This window comes from Psammomys obesus, unplaced genomic scaffold (assembly GCF_907164565.1).
Source record: "Psammomys obesus unplaced genomic scaffold, mPsaObe1.curated_primary_1811, whole genome shotgun sequence".
Lineage (NCBI taxonomy): Eukaryota > Metazoa > Chordata > Mammalia > Rodentia > Muridae > Psammomys > Psammomys obesus.
The window spans coordinates 14448687-14461401 of NW_026596069.1; positions in this window are offsets into that span (position 1 = coordinate 14448687).

Below are 12715 nucleotides of genomic sequence, written 5' to 3' on the forward strand. Positions count from 1 at the left end.
ATGCAGTCCCAGCCCAGATCTAGCTTCTGGACTCTAGACCCATGATCCAACTGCCTCAGAAAAGAATAAATATCTTTTCCCCAAACCTATGTCTTTTGTCTTGTTGTTTTGTTTTGGTTTTTGAGACAGGGTTTCTCTGTATAGCCTTGGCTGTCCTGGACTCACTTTGTAGACCAGGGTGGCCTTGAACTCACAGAGATACACCTGCCACTGCCTCCCTGAGGACTCTGTGTCTTTTTAATCCCTGTTTCTGGTAAGATGCATCAGCTCCCCAAGTCAGAGGCATGGGATGCATCCCTCCAGGAAGTTGAGAGTTCCCACAATGGGATGTGTGGTCTTTCACATTCTTAAATTACATCATTCCTCACTTAGTTTATTGCCATTTCAATGTCTCTCATAAATGATATAATAATAATAATAATAATTAATAATAATAATGCCTAATTGAAGCTCTGTGTGTGTGTGTGTGTGTGTAAAAATAACAATACAGAAGTCCTCCAAGACTATCATATGTTCAGTCATTGGTTCAACAAGCTCCAGAACTCATACAGGAGTTCAGGGGACCTCTCAGCTGTCCTCTCTCAGGGAAGTTGGGGAGACAGCAGTCACTTCCACAGCAGCACATATGACAGCATACTTAGAGTGGACCTGAGCCTGACTGACCAGAGCTCTGAGCTGGGGTAAGTCACACGCACACCAATGTGGCTTACCTTACTCTCCAGGCCCTCCAGAGATCAAGCTAATGACCCATTGATGTCCCTAAATCAGATTACTAGCACACACTTGGCTAGGCTCTGTTTAAAATAGAGACATCCTTACCAGGCCTAAAGATCACCTCTCAGGATCCGGTCAAGGGCCAAATTCTTTATCACACAGAGCTTAATAGCATATGCACAACACAATGTCTGAGTGCCAAAGAAATGGTCATTGCTGTCAATATTTCATTGTGTGTTTTTTTGTCAATTATGTCCGATACCACATCTGCCAATATCACTTCTTTCCTTTTTCTTACCTCTTTCCTTTTTTTTTAATGACACTAACCTGATATACAGTATTGGAAAGGAAATACCACAACAAAACCAAAAATTACATTTAAAAAGGTACAAATAGATTTGAAGATTGAAAATATTGAAATTTTCTCAAACAAAGTGGTCTTCGAAATTAATGGAGGCCATAAACGTCAGAGTGGACACAGATAGAAGAGTGAGATCATGGGACCAAACAAATTAACAAGCAGAAAGTAGTCTCCAAAGAGTAGGAGAGTTATCTGAGAATAACACAGTGCTGCAATGGGAATATTATGCCATAGTAAAGTGTGGGTATAGTAAGAAAGTCAGAACAAAGGGGACTCTTAATATATACAGAGTGGATACAGAGGAGCTCATTGACCTTGGAGAACAAAGGTAGGAGTAAGGGGGTTGAACGTTCTGAGGACACTAACTTTTCGAATTGCTGCAATCTTTAAAATATTCAAGGTAAACTATTGTCTAAATAAATCTATTCATATATATACAAGCATGCAAAGCATTTGTACATATAGAAAGCAAAGACATCTCTTGTAGGTCTCTTGGAAGTTCTGAGAACTATATTTATCTCAGACAGGCAGATGTCAGCTCTCTCTCTTTATTCCTTTTCCATGCTAATTTTGGCTGAGTCTGACAAGAACAGTTTTATCTCAGAATCATCAACTTTCAAGCAACTTTAATTATAGCCTAAGTTTTTGCACATTTTCATAAGAAGCAGGCAAATATTCCTTGAAATAGAGAAAAAAAATACTCAAAAGGGATTATATGAGAATAGTGTGTTTTTACAGTGGGGTACTACTCAAAAATTAAAATAATAGAATTTAATTTATGTACATAAGTTTGTGTGGCAATGTAATCAAGTATAGCACTAGAAACATATGGCAAAATAAAGTATTCGGTGAGTCTCTAAACCTCAAAATACAACACTCAGTAGTTTGTCTGCATTTACATACATCGCATGTGTGAACATGACTAGAATTGTACCTAGCAGCTGTAAATTATTCTTAGAAAAGGAGGAGTAAGAATGATAAAGTGAAGAATGGAAATCTAAGAGTTTCAACTAAATCAGTAAAGCCCTATGGAGGGAGAAAACACAACAAACATGGGCTATCTTTGGCTCTGCAAAAATCATACTTTCTGTTCCCTCATCGTATGCCTTTGTATCTTCCAGGGTTCAACCAGAGAAAGACCAATAGTGGAGACCAACATATACTATATACATTATATGCAATTACCATGTGACCTGGCACACACACATACATTTTGCAACCATAAAAAATGAAATAATTATAATGTGACTATATAGATGGACCCTGGAAATGTAGGCCAAGTAACAAGTAATACCCAAAGGGCAAAGGCAGAATGGTTCTACTCATCTGAAATATTTTTAATAGTTAAGCTCTTTGGGATAAAAAACAGACCACAAGCTACCAGAAGCCAAGAGGCTGAGAAAATAGAAAGTTGTTGCTTAACATTTATAGCATTTCTTGTTCTAGGTGATGAAAATGAGTTAGAAAAAGATAGTGTAAATGTCTATACAACATTGAGAATACAATAAGTGTTGCTGAATTATATACTTTAAAATGATCAAAAAAGGGGGGGTTGGGGAGGTGACTTAGTTAAATGTTTGCCTCTCAAGCTTACGGACTTGAGTTTGTATTCCTAGTGCCTACATGAAAAGCCAAGTAAGACTGTGTAACACCAGTGCTGGGGATGGGGGTGGAAACAGAAGGAACCTGGCACTTGTTACCCAGTCTGTACAATCTGGCTCAGTGAGAGACCCTGCCTTAAAAACAAAAGTGAGGAAGCTATTAAGGATTACAGTGACATCACACACATTGGGCATGCACCCACACACATATGCACACAAAGACACTTAGACACACGAATAATCAAAACAACGAATCCTGTTCAAACACACACACAATCATGCATTGAAATTAATAATGAAATATAGCAAAACATCTATTCCTGCACTTTAAGGGGAAGAATGATAGGTGAATTGTATATTATTAAGACTAATTTGAAGACATACTTATTCCTAGGAATTGGTTTTTGCAGCTGTAGAATCAGGCTACACAAGTCGAGGTCGGCTGTCAAGAAGGCAGGCTTGGGCTCTGGGTACACATTGACACTGCAGTCTACATCAGTGATTTCTTCTTCCCCACCTACCGCTTAGGCCTCTCAAATAACTGAGTGGCACACACCCAGATCACCCAGAAAGACTTTTCTTCGTCAAAGTAAAGTGAGTTTAGATTTTCATCATGTCTCAAATACCACTGGAACAAGACCTCTACCCCCCCACCACACCCTGCCAAGGGGATAGATGTTTTTAATGAGGTTTCACTCTGTAGCCCAGACTGGCTTGAAATCCAACTCATGGAAATTCTCTTGCCTCAGCCTCCCTAGCACTGAAATTATAATGCCTGGTTTGGTGTCACTCTTGACTAGATAACTGACAGTGAGGAAGCCAAGATGCAGATAAAGCTAAGCATCCCGTTGTGGTTTCCATGACAGAGGCTCACTGCCATCTTCAGCTCTTACATGCATTCAAACTGCAACAGATTCCACAGGCTCTCAAAGAACTACTGGAACATTTTGAAATACATAAGTCATTTATTTTACACCTGACTTGAAAATTGTGAGTGTAGTAACAACTGAGTTGTTATTAAGGTCTCCTGATAAATAATGGTAATGAATGGATTTTAAAGGGTCCACCCTGAGTTCACCATCTGTCCTGGACTAGAGAGATAGCTCAGTGATAAAGAGCACTAACCACACAGTCATGGGGACTGGAGTTTGGATCCCAGCACCCAGGAACAAGCGAGACACCTGCAAATGCCTGCAACTCCAGGTGCTCAAATCCAATACCTTCCCCTAGTCTCTATGCATACAAAGGTTCATACACAAACACACACACACATGCACACATACACACAAATGTTACTAAAAATAAGAAATATTTTAAGTATGAAAATATTCAAAGTAAACCTATATACATATCCTAAGCTTTAACATCAAAATCAGTAAGATACAAGTCTCAGAATTCACGATATGCAGCTATTTCCAACAATAAACTATGACATGATGAACTCCATCTACTACCTGAGTCTTCTTGACCATCCATCTTAGTTTGGATGTCTCTGTTTACTCTCTCCACCAAATGGCTGAAAACCAATTCAAAAATTAATAAGGAAAGATGTCTTTTATAAATTTTTATAATTTATTCACTTTATATCCTGATTGTAGCCCCTCCCTCATCTCCTCCTGGACCCTCACTCCCTTCTTCTTCCCACCTATCCCCTTCCTCTGGTCCACTGAGAGGCAGAGTCCTCCTCCTCTATCATCCGACCCTAGCCTATCAAGTCTCATCAGGGCTGCCTGGACCCTCTTCCTCTGTAGCCTAGCAAAACTGCATTACCAGGGGGAAGTGATCAAAGAGCAGGCAACCAAGTTCATGACAGAGGAAGCTCCTGTTCCCCTTACTTGGTGACCCACATGGAGACTGAGATGCCTATGGGCTACATCTGAGCAGGAGTCTAGGTCCTCTCCATGCATGATCATTGGTTGGTGCATCATTTTCTGCAGGACCCCCTGGGCCCAGATTTTTTGGGGTTTTTGGTCTCCTTTTGGACCTCCTGTCCCCTCTAGGTCCTTCTATATCCCCTTTCTTCTATAAGACCCCTGCCCTCTCCTTAACTTTTGACTGTGAGTCTCCATATCTGCTTCAAACCCCAGTTGGGTGAAGCCTTTCAGAGGACATCTGTGGTAGGCTCTTCTGTTCCCTCTCTTCCACTGCTTCTGAGTCTATCCTGTTTGCCATTTGAATGAGAATTAAGCATAAGGGAGGCTGTCTTAGAGTTTTATTGCTGTAAAGGGATACCATGACCATGGCAACTCTTTCTTATAAAGGACAACATTTAATTGGGGCTGGCTTACATTTCAGAGATTTTGTCCATTCTTATCACGTTGGGAAGCATGGCAGCATGCAGGCAGACATGGTGCTGGAGAAGGAACTGAGAGTCCTACATTGGATAGGCAGGTAGCAGGAAGAGAACTGGCTTGAGCTTTGGAGACCTCAAACCTAGCCCCCACAGCAACACACTCCCTCCAACAAAGCCACCCCTACTCCAACAAGGCTACACCTCCTAATGGTGCCACTCGTTATGGACCAATGGGAGCCATTTTCTTTCAAACCACCATAAAGAATACTTATATAACAAGCAGGTATTGATATTTCAAGAAGCTGATAGAAAAGATTGTTGAGTGTTTTCATCCTGAAGAGATAGTAAATGCTTGATTTAAACAGTGCTCAATGCAGAAATGTACCAAACATCACACTAATAGATACTCCATTAATATGTGCAATTTTTATGTTTCTGTGTATCAGCTAAGTTTAAGTTTAGCTTAAACTTAACCCAGTTAAGTTTTAAGTTAAGATTAATAGAAACTTAACAAAATAATAATGATGAGACCAGAAGTTTTTTTTTAAAAAAATGAAAGTAGTTGTCATTCTTTAAAATAAACAAATAAATAAATAATTACAGCCACTTCTTTTTTTTCCATGAAAAAGCTTCCAAAGGCAGCACTATGAGCTCCCAAGAGCAAGACTGAGACCTCTGATGAATGGGAGGACCCATGGTTTCCTTCTGTTTTCCAGTTTATCTGCTCTTAATCGTTCCCCACCTGTCCTTATTATTTACCTTTCTAGCTTCTTTTATGCTTCCTTTATGCTTCCTTTCTAACATTTTGTTTGTTTGTTTGTTTGTTTGTTTGGTTGGTTGGTTGGTTGGTTGGTTGGTTGGTGGGCTGTCTGGTTGGTTGGCTGGTTGGTTAGCTGGTTGGTTGTATTTTGCCTTGATTCTTCATTGTTGCTTTGGCTACCATTTACCTCTGCCACACTCAGTGGTAAAGAAAATAGCATGCATACTGGCCTACTCACTCCTGTGTCAGCAGGATATAAGCAATAAGATAAAGCCAAGCAGGTGTAGAAAATGCAGAGTGTAAGAATAGGATAGAAACAAATGCAGGGTACAGACAGCACAGTCCACTAAACACTCACTGCACAAGAATGGGGACGTTAGTTTCATTCCTGGACTCTGCACGAAACAACCAGGCACAGTGATGTCTGCTATAACCGCAGGACTGAGGAGGTAAAGACAGGTAGGTTCCTCCAGCTCACTAGCAGCCAGTTTATCTCAGTCGGCAAGTTCGGGTCTCAGTGAGAGACACAATCTAAAAAATCAAAGACGGATGGTACCCGAGGGATGACCCAGATGTGCACACATGCACCAACATGCACACACGCACACACACTCACGCACACACACATGCACATGCAGAGTGAAAAGAAAACCTTCAAGATGAAGGCAAGATCTGAGAAGTCCAAAGCTCTATTTCCTTTCAGCTTGTTTAAAGTGATAATCTTCAAAGAATGTCCCATGGTTATTTTATGTCGATAATAATGCCCTGACAATCATTTTGGGCTTTTAGGAAACATCGTGTCATGAGAAGACAAGGACTTCTATAAAGATGCAATCTATTAGCTTTTGTCTGTTTTAGGCTTAGGAAAGTTCTCCCCCCCCCCCCCATTATTTTTGCTTCCTTTGATTCTTGAATGTCATCTGGAAGAGAAAAATCCATAACTTTACAGACAGAAATTACAACCTCCACCGTTATTGAGCATCAAGTAGCATGCAGTCATGCATGCAAACTTATTGTGGGAAAATAAATCAGAATCCTACGAAAATTAATTTAATTATGCTCTCAGAGTTCTCCTATCGACAGAATGTGCACACAACTCCTTTAGGACAATAACATAGTAATGGAATCTAATGAGTGAAGGGTTTGTTGTTGTTGTTGTTGTTGTTGTTTAAATCATTTAACTGCTCATTCCTCTCAGGACCTTATCATGCAAGTGAACAGTTACATTATCATTTGAAAGGAGGAACTGAGGGAAGCCCACAGTTCAACCAGACCTTGCTAACACCACTGCCTATTCCTACCCCGGTGTCTCTTCCGTGCATGTATGTGCAGGTTTGCATCTGTAAGGTGATGAAGAAATACAAGTTCAAGGCTGTATCTGTCAGGTGTCGGAGAATCCTAGCACTGTGTATTCTCTGACATTTCAGTTGAACAAATACCCAGAGGACCCTCCCAGGTGGATGTAGCTTGGCTTTAGGCAATTAGTGTTCAAAGCCACATTAATGTTGTCTTCCTGAAGCTGCAACCTGACAGTCTGATAAACAATAGCACTGAGGGAGGTGTGAACTTCCACTATTTATCTCAATGGGCTGTTAACTTTGAAACCTAATTATGATCACTTAAATGCCAACGCTGTTAATCATTTCACTGCTGAGCACTGTACCAGAAACTTCCAGCCACAGCCGTGTGCTTCTTCCCAGGGTGGCCAGACTCAGCTGCCGTGTCCTGATGAGCTTCTGCATGCCATCCTCTTGTTAGTGGCATCACCCTTGCGCTGGTTAAATGGGCATATTCAGTGCTGGAGCCATTGGCTAAGCAATTCACCCCGGACTGTGCTTTAAACAAAGAAAAGGAATGTGTGTCTGTTGCTCAGTTGTTTCATGACATGGAGCTGCGGCAAGACCCTGACACCAAAAAACAAACAATAAACAAATAAATAAACAGACAGCACCAAAAACAAACAATAAACAAATACTGAGACTACTAAACATTTTTGCTTATTTGCAGTTAAGAGGGGGTTTACGTAATGTGTAAGATTACCCCAAAGTTAGTAGGTGTTGTTTCATATTTAAAGAAAATGAAAGAAGAGTCAAGAAATGGAGGGGAGGGGTCCTAGCTATATCCTGAGTTCCATTATGTTGTGACAGAATTTCAGTTTGATTTATGTAAAATTAGGATGTGATGGGGGGAAAATCAGTACTGAGTAGAAGAGTCTGATGCCCTCTTCTGCCACTAGGCACACATATGGTATGTAGACACACACACACTGACACACATAAAATAATTTTTTAAATAAAAAAGAAATGTCCTTTACCTAAACTCATGTACTTGGCAAAGGTAAATAAATTCTCATAGATATTTATCAAGCTCCAAAATAGTAGAAACCTAAGTTACTTAGTTTTGTTCATTTTATCCATCCAAACAATTCCATATCTCCAAGCAACTAACCAAAACAGTCTAATAAGGCTCTCTTCTATCCTATAAAAAGTTCCGCTATTCCTACCTAACAGAAAACTCTGTTGTCCAAGAGTAATATTCTTGGTGAGGTGTCTTATTCATTATCCAAGGAGGAGGGCTGCCAACAGGGATTAACTATCTGCTAACATTTCACTAAAGAGAACTGGATCCTTGGAAAGTAACAGCCTCTTTCACAGAATGGAACACTCGATGTTGGTACCATGGGGGGGTTCTCCATGCAGGGGCAGCCAAGGGCTACAGAGAGTTTGAGTTTTTAACCTCCTTGCATTTTAGCACATTAGCCTGACACAGTTTCATAAATAAAGGATGACTATTGAATTTATCACACATTGTGATAGCAGTAACAAGAAGACCAGTATTTATACCCACGATCTTAGTCCAAATTCACACAAAACAACACAATGAGGGCCAGGTGATGTCTGTACACACACACACACACACACACACACACACAAACAGAGAGAGAGAGAGATGAGTAATAAGAGAAGATTCTTGAGTGTGAGGAACTTAAATAATTTATAATAAAGAGTATTTTTAAATTGTTACCTTGTTTTTAGAATTACTGTTGTTGTTGTTTAATAAAAAAAAAAAAAAAAAAGGCTGCTGAACTTTTGCTCCAAATACAGAGATACTATCCCTAGTGTACTGTATGGTAAATAAATCTACCTTTTAATTGTAGGAAGACAATGTACCTTCTGAAACGCTTCACTATGAGAATTCTCTGCAAAGACAATTGAGACTCAGATGAGTCGTGTCCTCTGTGTCTAAGACAAGTAGAAATGAGAGGGACCTCGGGGAATTCTCTTCTAAAGGTAACTATAGACACCGGAGGAGCCCATTCTCCCAGGCTCAAGTCAGGGCTCTGGGGACATCACTCACCATCCTAGGCTTTCTCCTAGTTTATTCAGCAGGAATAATAATGGGAAAGTTTTCATAGGTTCCTGTGTAAGATAAGTGAGATGTGTGCTACTGTATTTAGAGCCTTGTTTTGCCATGTCTGATACAAGAAAGCATCTAAATAGTACTTGTCTCCATCACCATCACACGGGGCAGCAGTATCCGTCCTCAGATGTGGCAGCTTCCTGTTAGACCAAGCTCTCAAATTACCAAACTCAAAAAAAAAAATAATAATATGTAACTGTAGAAAAATTATAGAACATAACATATGAAATCATGTAAAATTATTACCCAAATTATGAAAAACCATATTTCTATTTACCCTTACATGCAAGCATCACAGAGAATATATTTCTGAATAAAAAAGGGGGGAGTTTAAAAAAAGGTCTTTCTGTGTAAACCCCTACCCCACCAGTACAGACTGTCCGCTCTCATCTCCTTTGCTGTCAAGGTCAATACATCTTTTTCTTGGCATGACTGTATTTTTGAACTCTTATTTAGTTGGTATTCTCTCTTAGCAATATACAGATATGATTTTTAACATGTGGGCTGGGCAGGAGACATAGTTTAGTAGATTTATTGGTTAAACAACCTAACAAAAAAATTTTCAATTAGAGATAATGTGGCTTATTGGTGAACACCCAGAATAAGATTCAAAATCAGCATTTACTAGTTGTGTTGCCCTCATTGAAGATTAAATGTAATAATGAGTGCAGCGAGTTTTTTCAAGTGTTAAGCAGAAGTGTATGATAGATGCTTGATAAATGTTGTTTTCCTTCCATTCCTCCAATTTAGTAAGCCATGGCAACTAATGGAAAACTCTTAAGGGCTTGAAGGGGTTTGTCCCTGTCCTCGTCTCATTATCAATCAGTGTTTCAGATGAAGGTGTCAATGTTGTAATTACATTCACAACTGGCACAAAACTGAGAGAAATGGGCAACCTGAATGGTTGAACTGGTACTCAAAAAGGTTTGCATAGCCTTGCAATCTCCTATCTTAAGTTTAAAAGCTCGTGATATTTTAATATAGATTAAGTACAGAGTTCTCTAGCGGGTCCCATGTTCCAAAGGTGAGCTCCATAAATCCCAGTTTAAAGAAACTCGGATTTATATTTTTTAAAGTGAATATGACTCTATGCTTTGTAAAAAATAAATAAATAAATAAATTGTGGAACTTTTTAACCCCAGGTTATGGAATGTCCATGTGAAAACACATCTCTCATCTCAAAGGGAATAAGATCATGTATTCTGGAACCTAAGAGTGACCCCAGATACAGATTCAGATGGACCCCACATAAAATGTTTTAAGGGGACAACAGTTTGATGAAGTTTTTGTAGAAACAGAACAAAGTAAGTCTTCAATCAAAGCACTTTAAAAATACGGGAACATGAGGTAGGCAGGGGTCTATATTTATATTCTTAAAGGATTTACCTAATAGTCCCAGAATGTTAGATCATACATAAAAGTAGACAAAAAAATGGCTATTTAGGGAATCTACAGAGAGCCCAAGACAATTTGAGTACCAACCTGAAGCATTCCAGTTTTCCAGGACTGCTGAATCTTTAATCAGTCAGTCAGCCTTGTTAAATGCTTATCATACCTGTGGTTTCTTTCTAAGAAATTCACTGTAAGAGTCCACTCTATCAGTGGACTTGGAGAGGGGCATGGGAGGAGATGAAGAAGGGACGGTGGGATTGGGAGGGAAGGAGGGAAGGGGCTACAGCTGGGATACAAAGTGAATAAACTGTAATTAATACACAAATTTTTTTTAAAAAGTTCACTGTCTTCCAGATTCCACCTTTGCTTAATCCTGGAATGATGTGGACAGAAATGATGTGGCCGTTGCTGACCAGGCAGACACAGTTTACATTTCCTAAAAGGCGTTGGGCATGCAGCCCTCTTGCACCCAGCTGGGGAAACTTCAAACAGCAGACTTTTCAAAGCGACCACATGGGTACCAGCCAGAGCAGAGATTTAAAGCCCTTTCCCTCCACTCCAAGGCTGACTGAATCCCAGGCTGCCAACCCCTCCCCGGATGCTGCTCGAAAACTATTTTTATACTCTCAAATTATTAAACAATTTCATTGAAGAAATTAAATTACATTTAAATTTTTGATACTTTAAAAGACTGAGTGTTAATAGTAGCCAATAGGAGAAAGAGGAAAGGACATACTTAAAAAGCAATTGTCTTGACAGATTCAATCTTGCAGTCTGCGTGCAATTCATAAGGAGATTCCAGCTGAGTCTCTTTTGGTTTTTCCTACTAGTAGTTTCAGTGACTAGTCCCCAAACCTGTACCACATCTTTCTGGATTTCCCTTAGGACTCTTTACAGAAAAGTCACCAATTTCTCCCTCTCTGAAACTTAAACTTAGTCACGTGGTAACCTCAAAATACTGCAGTTTCAGTGGCACAAACACAAAAGGCAATGGGCCCACATCTCCCCTCTGAGTTCAGCTAATGCTGACTTCAGCGCTCAGATCCCAGAGGCTGGAGGAGCTGCCTCACGTCCTTCCCACGGTCATCATTTCTTCCCTGTGGTTAACCTCTTCCAGACTCCCTGCTCTGCTCACCCTATCAGCCCCACCAGGTCCCGTATACCGCTGACAATTGCATCTTTATCTGGAGACTGAGACCGCTCCTGCCAGTGTTGGAATGCCTCCACATCTGCACGCTCAGACTTCCAGTCCTTCCAGCACCTTCTGGAAGAGCGGGAGGTTTCGATCCTTAAATTCCCTTATCCCATAGTTTTACAACCAAGCCCCTATTTAGTTCCCTGGCTGATATAAGAGAACAGAACAGAGAGAAGTCTGGGAAATCCGATAGGAAGGCAACAAAATTAGCATCCAAGAAAAACTAGTTGCCAAAGAAGAAGACTGAACACAGCAACATCACACACACACAGAGTCAGAGAGAAAAGACTTACTAGAAGCACTCTGGTGTCTGAAGGTGACCTTTGGCTCATTATAATATGAAAATGCACACCTTGTGTGGAGATATAAGATGCTAATAAAGTAAGCAATGCATGAAGTTGTATGTAGAGTTAAACATGATGAAGAATATGTACAAGAAAACTCATGCTTTGCAAACGTTCCAGAAAGTCTATGCTACACTAATAACAACACCAACTAAAATAAAATAAAATAAAAAGCCACACACAGACTGAGACACAAAAGCCCTAATTCTTCGTCCAATGTTTTCTTTTTACTTTGCCCCCTCCTTGAGAACATATCTCTTAATAAAACACAACTGTTTGCTGCAGTCGTGTGTCCTGTTCAGCTCCTAATTCTGAGACACAAGAGCCAGCAGCCACCCCCGATGAGTGCCACAGGACCCCAGCACCCACCCATATCACTGTCGGGGTCCTGTTCCTCACAGGGCACACATCTGCATTCTTGGTTCCTCCTGAACTAATTCTGTCTTTACTCAAGAGTTCGGTCCCCCTAACGGGGCTGCCTTGTCTGGTCCCAGTGGATGAGGATGAGCTCAGTACTGTTGTGACTTAATGTGCTGGGGTGGAGTGGGTTGAGTGGGGGAGGCCCCCCATGAAGAGGGTGGGAGGGTGGGAGGAAAGAAGGGAAGGGGCTACCATCCAGATGTAAAGTGAATATA